Here is a 12920-nt window from a genome sequence, read left to right as displayed (position 1 = left end):
AAATCGTGGAAATGTTCGACGTTTGAAATAAACTAAATTAGAGTCGTTATAGTTGAATTATCATCGAAGTAAGGTGTTGTACTTGTGGTGTGCTGTTGCAGGTGTGGGGGGGTTATTGCAGGTACTAAATGTGTTCTAATAGGGGTGTGGGTGATTCTGGTTACAGCCACATGACCCCTCATTTTGTATAATTAAAGGCTCTGCGAAATAAAGACTAGAAACCCTATTTTGATATCGTAATTTTCAGCAAGTGGTTTGGAGCTTGTGTTGTGTAATGTTGCCATGTTTTAGGTGTACATATGCTGCAGGATGTTGTTTCTGGTTGGCTGTAGTGATTAGGAATGTAATTGGAAATTCAGATAGGGCATATTATAGGGGAGGTGCTGCCTAATTTTTGCTAACGCCTTAACTAATTAAAGACCTAGTCGAGGAGACGAACAAGGACATAGGTTCCATGAATACTAAGGTGCAACTGAAGGAACTAAAAAGTTTAAGGTTGTTTATACTCGCATTGCTTCTGTGTTGAATAGGTTCAAAGGACGACGAGGCAAACATGACAAAGAGTAACCCGTATGAGGTATGTGAAGCTTCCTTTTGGCATGTTTTTGGAATAAGTATGTGAAACAATCTCTTCTTTCTTTTGGCATGTCTTAGATGTAGACTATGGATGATGTAAGCATTGGTGCAACTTCATTCTTAGGTTCTGAATATGACTTCAAGACTCTTGATCACTTCTGGATGTTAAGACTCTTAAAGTAGATAAACTCCTATTCCTCGAGTCTTCTATGTGACTGTATAGTGATTGATTAGACAAAATTCTTCTTTTAAAAGAGAAAGGCTCCGAGATAACCAATGCTCAGACTGCTATAAGATATTTCACACTGGTATATATCTAAGAGTTCCAAAACTCCTTTTTACTTAGTCCTTAGTGACATTCAGAGGGTATATGTCAGATACTTCCTACCATGATCTCCAAGTGATGGTTCGCTTAATGAATTCATTGAGTCTCAAATAATGATTTAACTGGTGTTTTATTTCTCACTACTCTACTTGTTTATACTGTAACACTTCTTCTTCGAGTCCCAAGCCGATTATCGGATTCAAGCTCAATTCCACTTCATTATTCATCGCGCCCTCACTAGAAGGCTGGGTACGTATATATATATATATGTGATGATGTGATGATGTGTTGTAATAAGGAGGTGATGGTTCTATAGATATGATTCACCGGATCCCTAATAGGGCCGGCTAAATTGAAAATTTGAGCATGCATGATTTTACTTTCCCAGGTATAGGTTTCTGATTTGATATTTTATCCCCTGCTTATCTATTTCAGATATGCCTCTAGTCATATTGTATTATGTTTTACATACTCAATACATATGTCGTAATGACCCTCTTTTTCTCGGAAGGGCTGTGTTTCATACCCGCAGGTACAAATACAGCTTTTGGGAGTCCGTTGGCTTAGGATTCCGCTCAGCTCAGCTGGAAGAGGCTTCATTGTATTGGAGCCTAGTTTTTGATACTAACCATCGATGTATAAAATTGTTTTGTTTATTCAGGGGTATGGTGGGGGCCCTGTCCTGCCATATGTTGTCGTTAATATTTTTAGAGGTCTGCAGACATATATATGTAGGTTGTGTATGTCAGTTTGATTCAGTTGGGTCTACATGATGTATGATATATGTTATTATATTATAGCAGCCTTGTTATCTTGCGTTCCCTTTCATGATGTGATACAAATGAAAGAGGCTATAAGTTTATGAAAATGTTATAACCCAATAGGGTTATGTTGCATAGTATTGTGTTATTTACAATTCGACTTGGCCACAGCTGATAAACATATATACAGCCTACGGGGTTGGGTCGTGACAGAAGTGGTATCAGAGCAGTTCGTCCTTGGATTGTCGGCAGACCGTGTCTAGTAGAGTCTTGATTATCGATGTGTTACACGCCACATCTATAAATAGGAAGCTACAGGACATTTAGGATGTTACCTTTCTTTCATATCTAAGATCGTGCTTTAGATCCGAGTCATAGGAAAATTCTTTATGCTAACCTTGGATCTTAATAGAAGGATAACACCAATAGAAGGAAGTAATTGATGACATGGGAAGTTATGAAGCACGCAAGTAAGTAAAGTAAAGGCATGAAAGATATCTGTTAGGTAAGGTATTGACATGTGATTGAAATGTAAAGTCAAAAACTGAAGGGAAAAGTAGACGGGAAAATGCAACAGATGCAGTTTGAAGTTGGACATGCTAGGTAAGTCCAGTATTTTTATATTATTATTGACGTTGAAAATCCTGTGTGGCTACGATATGAGATGATATTGAAATCCTTCTGTGGATATGATATAATACGAATATATATATAGATATATGTTGGCCCTGTAAGGCATTGTTGGTATTTTCTGCGTGCAGGTTTGGGATAAGTAAGAAATATAGAGAAAACTCTGCCAAAATTTTCCCAGAATAAGAAAAGGGAATGAAACATAGATTCTTAAGATACCTTGGAAGTTGATACCGAGTACCCCTATTATGTTTAACTAAAGTTGTACGACATACCCTTTATGTCGTCGATAAGGAGCAACCCGTTTTACTTGGAGAATTTTATTTCGGAGAAACAAAAACCTATTTAAGTAGTAAAGTTCAGACCATGGTATCTCCAGCTGTATTTGTATTGTAGGAACAAAAATAGGGGCCTCAGGTTGAAGGGTAAGATGTCCCGCGATTGAATTTCACTCTTTTTAAAAAGTACCAAGCCCCAACTGCTAGTTGTAAACTAAATAAGTTGCTCAAAACTCGAGGATAAATTCAAAAGGAGACCATGTAGGTCAAGTGTTAAAGCACTATGATGTTTAAGGGATTCTAGTTTCCTTCTAACGGTGGTTGGAAAGTGTTTTATGATAACAGTTTATTAGTTCTTCACCGACTAATTAGAGAAAGAACTTCTAATAGAAGCACCCCAGAGAGATGTCACGAACTGAAAATGAGTACGAATGTAAAGGTGTGGTATAACAATACGGGGATAAAGTAAGACTGCTAGTAAGGCGCACTTGGTATGGGTTGACTAAATCAAAAGTCATTGTTGGGTCCACAGTAAGGGCAAGGGGCATAAGGTATAAAGGAATAACGCGTGTACAAAATGTCGCCCCAAAAATAATGGAACCCTTAAAAGACAAAAACGGCAAACTTAAGGAATAAAAGCAAGGTATAAGCGGATAAAGGTATAAGTACCCTCTAAAGGGGGGAAGCAAGTGAGAAAACTGCAAGGGTAATATGGAGGCAATTGATATGGCAACATATTTGAGATGGATGCTTAAACTTCAATAAGATCCTTTGTTGAAACAAGTTAGGAAGATCTAGAAGTCGTCAATAATTGGATAGAAGTCAGAATGCTATGCAAGATAGTGTTAAGAAGTTTTCAACAAGACCTTGAATGACGTAACGCTAGAAGGTGAATGCGTATGAAAACAAAAAGGTATAGCAATAAAAAGATATCGAATAACTCAGGAGATACTACGAAGGATAATGACATCATGCTAGGTCAAAAGCCAAGATATTGGCCATAGAGTTGGTCGCAAATGATGTTGCGGTAGATAAATAACCAAGGAAAAAGGGAAGAAGAAACCTCATATGATAGAGGATGAGAAGTGCAAAGAGTGAATAAGGAAAAAGACAAAAGTATAGCAATATGGGACAAGAAAGTTTCAATATGAGCAAGATATGTACAGTAGAATGAACCAGGAGATGGAAGGACTACGTCTACCTCCTACAGATTGCGTCAGAATGGTCGTGCAACCTATGAATATAGATATATAAATATCAGGTTAAGTGAGTAAGTACAGGATAAAAGATATAGGGGCTCAATAATGACAATACAGTTATGATATTTTAGATACCCTACCGAGAGATACGGGGATAGGTTAAACCGAACTATAGGAATGGAATTAGTACTACGGACAAAGTAAAACATGACCACGGTTGGACCAAAGATCTACCCCTATATCGGTTGCAAGATAACAAAGGAAAGGCCAAGGCAAAACATGAAGACTAGCGAGATGATGCTAAGGTAAATCTTGGGCTAAGTTGAGTGCCCTACACGTTATTGCAAGGATTATAATGAAGCACGACATGACGAATTCCCAGAAAGGTCACCCATCTCAGTATTACTCTTGCCCAAGCACGCTTAACTTCTAAATTCTGGTGGAATTTAGAGCATTAGTGCTGGTATGATCGCGCGAGATGGAAGAATCTGAACTAGTGGTGGAGAAATGACATGAGATTATGTACCTAGAGTACTATAAGCTATGTTGAGAGTATTGTAAAAAGGACTTAAGCAAGACAACAAGGATTAGCTAATTGCTAACTCACGGCGCACTTGAATGCCACAGTTCTTCAACATAGAACCAGTTAATGGTAGGCAAACCACGGAATGGCTATAAGGGCCAGTGGGCGAGGGACTTTTAACACCACTTGGCAACCAACTCTAAGGGTCCAAAGAAAAAAAACAAAACCCAAAAGGGTAGGGTGCCAGTTAAAGTTTTGAAAGGAGTCGAGAAGGACTATATGAAGCGAATGATTCCCAAATTATCAACGTCATTATGGACCTACTTTATACTCTACGAGACTAGGGTACTATACAGGGTATTGTGAGTAGGCTAATGAATCAGCCCATTTTCTTTCAATCAAGACCACCTATGCAGCTGAAACTAGGTGAAGTTATAGGTCAATGAGGTAGTAAGAATCCAGGAGGTTTCCCCAGTTATTATCTTAGATAGAGGGACTTCAATTATAATTAATATTTGGAGATCAATCCAAGAAGAGATCAAGATCACAGACAGGTCTTCGTACTGTATTTTCCCCTTGAGTTACTGAACAAACTGAGCATACTATCAAATGCTAGAAGATATATTGTGAGCCTACGTGGTTGACTTCAAGAGTAACTGGACGATTGTTTACCACTTATTAAGTTTGCCTACAAGAATGTCTACCATTCCAATATCCAGATAGCCCCGTACAAGATATTATATGGCAGAGTGTGCAAGTCCCCCTATTGGGGAAAAGACTAAAAGGCCCCGACATGATTGGGCAAGCTATTGGTTAGCAACCTAGAGTCGGCAGAAGTGATATGTAGATAATCAATATCGACAGTCAGAGTTCAAATTAATGGTTAAGTGTTCGTGACAAGGTCACCCAAGAAGGGAGTAATAAGATTCGGCGAGAAAAGGAAACTTAGCCCAAAGTATATCGAACCTTATCAAGTTACTTGTAAAATGGGAAAAGTTTCCTTTAAGTTGAACTTACCACCTGATTACGAAACTATACGCCCAATACGTCTGATACGAATACTTCATAATATACTGGTGATCCACCCAGAGTGTGTCCCATAGATGATGTACACGAAATGGAATCCTATGAGGAACAACCTATAACCATCTAAGAACGGCAAATTAGAAGGTTGCGAATAAGGATGTGACTTCCATCAAAGCATTGTGGCAAAGCAAGAACCAGAAAGAGGATGACCTGGGAAGCTGAAGAGAACATGAAATACAAGTATTCGCACCTATTCCCGATGTCTACAGGTAACCCCAACTCCTGAAACTCATATATTAAGTACTTAGATGGGAGTATGTGTTATGGCAATAGCAAAGAATCTCCCTATACTCTGTATAAAGTTCTAAGGGAAGTTTTGTTTAACATTTGGGGATGAATGTTCTAAAGGGGGGAAGGATGTTACACCCCACACTTTCGAACCTTGAAACGTGTTCCTAGTCTTTTTGAAAGTGGCCATGAGACCCCTACTGTCCATACACTATCAAACGACTCTAAGGAGGGGAGAATGTGATACCCCATAGTAGAGAAGGTTGGAAATAGAGACATAAGAATTCGGAAGGAATTGGAGGCCAAGTAATGAGTCATAGGACTCGATTTACCTACAGAAGCTACTAACTTATAAGTCTTACATGAATGAGCTACTTGAGGACATACCAAGCTTACGTGGTAAGGATTACAATGGTTCTTAAAATAAGACGAGATTATGAACCCATGAGGAGGAGGAGAAGGAGAAGATGACATGGCAGACAATGAAGGCGTGACACATGGCAGCACCTTAAGAAATCAGGTGACCCACCTACTTGGGGTTAAGTAGGTGACCCACCTGCTTGGGGGAGGTGGGACCCAATGCCACGTGGCAGCCCCACCTTGCTTGCATGGACATGGTGGCCCAATTGGGCCTGGACATGTGTCCTCCTTAGGGAATGACACATGTCACATATTGGGACCATCCATATTTGTGTATATGTAACTTATACAGTAGTTCCTACACTTAAACATCAGCCAAAGATCAAGAAAACAAACCTTAATCCTAGAGAGAAAAATGTGATGGCTTGGGAGAAAAATAAGGTAAGTCCCGCTTTCGTTCTGTAAATTAATTATCTAGCATATACCACTATGATATTGAGGTATTATTAGTATAAAATCATGGCTTGTTGCAGCACAAATCGGACAGCAAGCAGCCACGGCGTTTAAATCAAGCTAGAGAAGTTCTGAGGCGCAATTTTGGCGAGTTTTGGCCAATTTCGGGTAAGGTAAGGTCTTCTCTTATAATTTTAAGTTTATGGTATTGTAATAGGGTGTATTACACACCTTATAGGCTTCTTTAAGTTTAAGAAAAATCATGGAAATGTTCGATGTTTGAAATAAACTAAATTGGAGTCGTTATAGTTAAATTGTCGTCGAAGTAAAGTGTTGTACTTGTGGTGTGATGTTGCAGGTGTGTGGGGGTTTTTTGCGGGGACTAAATGTGTTCTAATAGGGTTGTGTGTTCTGCTTGTTTCATCCACATGACCCTTCATTTTGTATAATTAAGGGCTTTACAAAATAAAGACTAGAAACCCTATTTTGATGTCGTAATTTTTAGCAAGTGGTTTGGAGCTTGTGTTGTGTAATGTTGCCATGTTTTAGGTGTATATATGCTACAGGATGTTGTTTTTGGTTGGCTGTAGTGATTAGGAATGTAATTGGAAATTTGTATAGGGCATATTATAGGGGCGGTGCTGCCCAATTTTCGCTAACGCCTTAACTAATTAAGGACCTAGTCGAGGAGACGAACAAGGACATAGGTTCCATGAATACTAAGATGAAACTGAAGGCACTGAAAAGTTTAAGGTTGTTTATACTCGCATTGCTTCCGTGTTGAATAGGTTCAAAGGACGACGAGGCGAATGTGACAAAGAGTAACCCGTACGAGATATGTGAAGCTTTCTCTTGGCATGTTTTTGGAATAAGTATGTGAAACAATCTCTTCTTTCTTTTGGCATGTCTTAGATGTAGACTATGGATGATGTAAGCATTGGTGCAACTTCATTCTTAGGTTCTGAATATGACTTCAAGACTCTTGATCACTTCTGGATGTTAAGACTCTTAAAGTAGATAAACTCCTATTCCTCGAGTCTTTTATGTGACTGTATAGTGATTGATTAGACAAAACTCTTATTTTGAAAGAGAAAGGCTCTAAGATAACCAATGCTCAGACTGCTATAAGATATTTCACACGGGTATATGTCTAAGAGTTCCAAAACTCCTTTTTACTTAGTCCTTCGTGACATTCAGAGGGTATATGTCAGATACTTCCTACCCTAATCTCCAAGTGATGGTTCGCTTGATGATTTATTGAGTCTCAGATAATGATTTAAACGGTGTTTTTTTTCTTACTACTCTACTCATGTATACTATAACACTTCTTCTCCAAGTCTTGGGCCGGTTATCGGATTCAAGCTCAATTCCACTGCATTGTTCATCGTGCCCTACGTAAAGGGTCGGGTACGTATATATATATGTGATGATGTAATGATGTGTTTTAATAAGGAGGTGATGGTTCCATAGATATGATTCACCGGATCCCCGATAGGGCCGGCTATATTGAAAATTTGAGCATGCATGATTTTACTTTCCCAGGTATAGGTTTCTGATTTGATATTTTATCCCCTGCTTCTCTAATTCATATATGCCTCCAGTCGTATTGTGTTATGTTTTACATACTCAGTACATATGTCATACTGACCCCCTTATTCTCGGGGGGGATGCATTTCATACCCGCAGGTACAAATATAGATTTTGGGAGTCCGTCGACTTAGGATTCCACTCAACTCACTTGGAAGAGGCTCCATTGTATCGGAGCCTAGTGTTTGATACTAACCATCGATGTATAAAATTGTTTTGTTTATTCAGGGGTATGGTTGGGGCCCTGTCCTGCCATATGTTGTCGTTAATATTTTTAGAGGTCTGCAGACATATATATGTAGGTTGTGTATGTCAGTTTGATTCAGTTGGGTCTACATGATGTATGATATATGTTATTATGTTATAGCAGCCTTGTTATCTTGCGTTCCCTTTCATGATGTGATACAAATGAAAGAGGCTATAAGTTTATGAAAATGTTATAACCCAATAGGGTTATGTTGCATAGTATTGTGTTATTTACAGTTCGACTTGGCCACAGCTGATAAACATATATACGGGGGTCTAGGTCGGACCCCAATTGTGGCCTACAGGGTTGGGTCGTGGCAATAGTATACATAAGGCAATTAAACATAATAAAATGAAGAAGAAGAACTCAATAATGAAAGTCTAAGGAAAGAGTAATACTCAAATCAATGGCCACCATGGACTACATCATTTACAATGTCTAAACATGCCTCTAAGTTTATACTTGATGGGGGATTTAGGACAAGCTCCTATCTCACCCGAATCATACGAGAAAAGTCAAAATTGTCAAAATAAAAGAAAGTCCTATCCTTTGTAAATGAAGACTCACCAATGAGAACTTAAGAATGCTAAGTCAACTCTAGCCACGAATAGGATGAACATCGTCTGCCCCTACATTATGAGATAATGGAGGTAAATAAGCATTAGTACATAGAAGTTACTAAGTATCTGAGATATGCATGAACAATAACCATAGGAAATAATCAATATGAATCATGGGATGCAAGACCAATATCCTTTAAAATATGTATAACATCATGAAAACATTTAAAACATTAATCTCACTGGTCAATAAATCAAAATCTCATAATCATGAAATCATAACTCAACTGAAACTGTATAGGATAAGACCTTTAACTAAAATCTTAAGACCATGTGAGCTATAACATGGAATTCGATGTAACTCACACATCAAGAAGAGAGAGGCTATTTGCCAAGGTAGACTCCCTAAGAACAACTTTAACTTTGTGAGCTATATATGGATCCACTAGGTAAGTCATGAAGGCAATCTACGGGAGAAACGTAATTTGATACTTTAGGTAGGTACTAGAATTTCCTTGGGTAACTAACTACGTTATCGGACCGAACCCCATCTAGAAGTCTCTCGGTACTTAGTAACTATCCCAACCAAATTCATTAACAACGTCAAACAACATCATTAACTTCAACATAAAAATAATCATTAGAATAGCTCATTAACTTGTATCCCCTTCTTAACATGATTGTGTAAGAATTGTACTTATCACATCATAACAACTTTGTTGCACTATAATTGATCATCATCATAACTTTCATCATTCAATCATCAATCTCAACTTCATTCATAAGAGATTTCTTTTGAAAATCATTGAACTCATAATCAAAAACTCATGTAATCATCATTGAACTTCATAATCATAATTGAAAGTAGCTTCTTGCATGGGCATTCATAATTCAACTTAAAATAATGCAATTAACATAGAATCATGCTTATAATTATCATTGATAATAATTGAAAATGTAATTCGAACAACCCAATGTGATTCATCAAACTAGGGTTACAAACTCAATTGAAATTTATGAGATTTTGAGTAAAAACATTGGGACTCCATGGGTGAAAGGAACCCATGGATCAAACTCCACCTACCTTGAATGAATTTGAACTTGAAATTAGGAAAGGAGACTTTTTCTTGAAAAAACCCTAGCCAAAACCTTGATGAAGAAGATTCTTGAAGGAACCTTGATAGAGAAGTCTTAAAATTGTTTGGGAGTTAATGAGGGAAAATAGTAGGCTTAGGAGTACTTAGGACAATTACATAATGAATCTAGCCACAAAAAAGTCCACATATATTAATGAAGGAATAGTAAAATGACCGAATTATCCTTCATTTAACTAGAAACTGGACTTCACCAAAGACCCATCACAGTCCGTGATACTCACCATGGCCCGTGGTGGTGTATGTGAAGTTAGACTTGACCTTGAATATTAGGAGTTGTAGGGAAGAGTTTTAGGAATTCCTCCACAGAAACCTTCACGGTCCGTGGAGGTCATCATGGTCCGTGAATAAAAGACATGCTTCAGGACCTACAGGAGGGTCTATAAGAGTGCTCACCATGAGACCCACCAAGACTCATGAAGGGCTACAAGGCTCGTGGTGGTCAAGCGTGGTCCCTGCCTTTGGGAATTTTTTAAGGCCCATAGAGGAGGAGTCACCATGACTTGTGGTGCTCACCACAGCCTATGGTCCCTTGTCGTGGTCCCTTCCCTCCAAGACTGAGGCTCAAGAACTGCACCACTGTGGCTCATCATGAGCCGTAGTTAGCACTATGGCCCGTGATGTCCTTCGTTGTCTACACCTAGTTCCAAAAGCTGCATTTTTTTGTGATTTCATCTTTTGTTCCTCGTTTTCTGACTTTTCAACTTTTGGGGTCTTACAATGGTATGGACCATAGAAGATTGTCGTAGAACCCACCTTCAAAAAGGTCCTTAGGACCTTTCATATAAGTTAGTAGGATTACCTGTCTAAGGGTCTACGACCCATAGGAAGGTCATCATAGATCGAAGAGTGTTATATCTAGTGAAGTCTACTTGTGGACATGGCTTCAACGGTCATCCTTCCACGGTCCATAAAAAGTGTCAAACCGTAAAAGTGCTCGTAGGCGGCCTAGAGTTAATTTTAATGAAGGTTAGTTTGGTCTTTTTACACCTTTTCCAAACTAAACTCAACCTATTTTGGGACTAAAATTATCCCATTATCAATACCAAAAGGAATTTTTCTCTCATTAACACTTAGAACTTTTGAGAGAAAGAATTAACAGGCTGCCCTTTTTAATTAGAAAGAACAAGAAGAGCTAGGGTTCAAGGTTTTCAAAGAAATTTCTTTCAGTTTTGGCTATATAATTGTTGTTTCAGGTATGTAAGGCTATCAAAATATTGGAATAAGTTCATCCTTGTGCCCTACATGTCTATAAAGTCAAATTGAGTTATGAGTTTGAGTTTCCAATTCCATAAAAAGTGAATTCTAGATGTATTTACTTACTTCTTTATTGAATTCTATTATGCATATTACATTATACTTGATGAGTCGATGTTTGAGGTTATGGATTCATGCTTTCATTCACATAAACCCTGATTGAAGTTTGCATTAAATATCTTATGCATTTTTTATGTTTAAATAAGGACTATTATCAATGTTTAAATGAGCATGATGTTGAGTTTGAAGGAGTTTATTGATGTCTATTTCCTAACATGAGTCTTTACATATTTTAAATGTCATATTTTGAGAAAATGATGTATGTTTCAAATGTATGATTGAGATGATATGTACCTATGTTTGAGAGAAGAGATGATGAATTAAGAAGATTGATAAAAACTGATGTAAAAGTCCAATGAGACTTGATGAAATGTATTTTGAGTAATTCAATCACCTGATGTATATAAGTATAATGATGTTTAGGAGTAGTATTGAGAACGAAATTGGGCAAGATTATAAATAACTCAATGTCCATAAACTACGTAGCCACCATAGGACAGGATCATGTCGTTCATTCTAGTGACTCAACACAGTTCCAAAAGAGGACTTTATATAGATCCAGAGATGATAAGATATCCTTCATCTTGGGAAAGTATAGGACAGATGTGGCAAGGGCATCGCTTCATTGTATAGTCACTAGCTCATAAGTGATGGTTGTCTGTTAGATAAACTCCCCTAATGAAGTAAAAATACTATATTTTACTATACTGAGTTGTACCTATTATTGCATATCTTATAAAGCATTATTTTATTATATTGCATGCTCTACTGAGTTGAGTCAGTTTCAGAGAAGAGTTCCTTGAGTTGAGTATCTTGATGTAAGTTTTCTGTTGCCATTGTACATACTTATGCATTCAATGTACTAACATCATTCAACCTGCATCATTTTATGATGCAGATACAGGAGTTAGATATCATTAATAAGTACACCGTTGAGGACCTTCCTTCCCAAGATTTTGGTGAGACCTTTTTATATTATGATGAGCTTTTTCACATTTTGGTTTCTTTCATTATGTTAGTTTTTGAGGTACTCATGGGCTTGTCTTGGCACCTTCTTAGTAGTTAGTAGAGATTTCATTTACTGAGTAGACAAGAGTCATGTTGAGTCATTCAGAGTCTGTTTTAAAACTATGATTTTCATTATTGAAGTTATGATATTCGACTTATGTTTTTATATGAGCATTTTAAGTTATTAATTAAGATTGATGAGACTATTTTAAATGTCCACTTGATATTACTATTTATTCGAGTTAAGTCTTCCTCTAAGTGAGTTTGTCAGGCCAATTGGTTCGCTTGGGATCAGCAATAGTTTTCAAGCACCAGTCACTTCCAGGTAGGCTCAGTACATGAAAAAATAACATACACTATGGCACCTTACCTTGAATTCATTGAGTTAATACATTCATCCCTAAGGAAAATAAAAATGGGTTAAGGGTTAATACTTGGTGCAACCCCATCAAAACTGGGAAATTCTCTGAGTTTCCTCTCACTATCCTTATCCATGTCTTGATTTCATCGTAGATTTCCTTGACACCCTAATATATGACACAAGTACACCTCTAGTATCCAAGAATCTCTATAGAACCTCCCTTGGAATTTAGCCGTGAGCCTTTTCAAGGTTAATAAAAATCATATG

At 37.6% G+C, this 12920-nt stretch overlaps 1 pseudogene; it reads right to left on the bottom strand.

The window, feature by feature from the left end:
• Positions 1 to 4126: 4126 nt before the first annotated feature.
• On the bottom strand, positions 4127 to 4246 carry LOC129883884 (5S ribosomal RNA; annotated as a pseudogene).
• Between the last annotated feature and the right edge of the window lie 8674 nt (positions 4247 to 12920).

The sequence above is a fragment of the Solanum dulcamara genome, chromosome 3 (assembly GCF_947179165.1).
Source record: "Solanum dulcamara chromosome 3, daSolDulc1.2, whole genome shotgun sequence".
NCBI lineage: Eukaryota > Viridiplantae > Streptophyta > Magnoliopsida > Solanales > Solanaceae > Solanum > Solanum dulcamara.
Note: the sequence above shows the minus strand (reverse complement) of the source record. Positions and strands in the feature narration are given on the sequence as shown.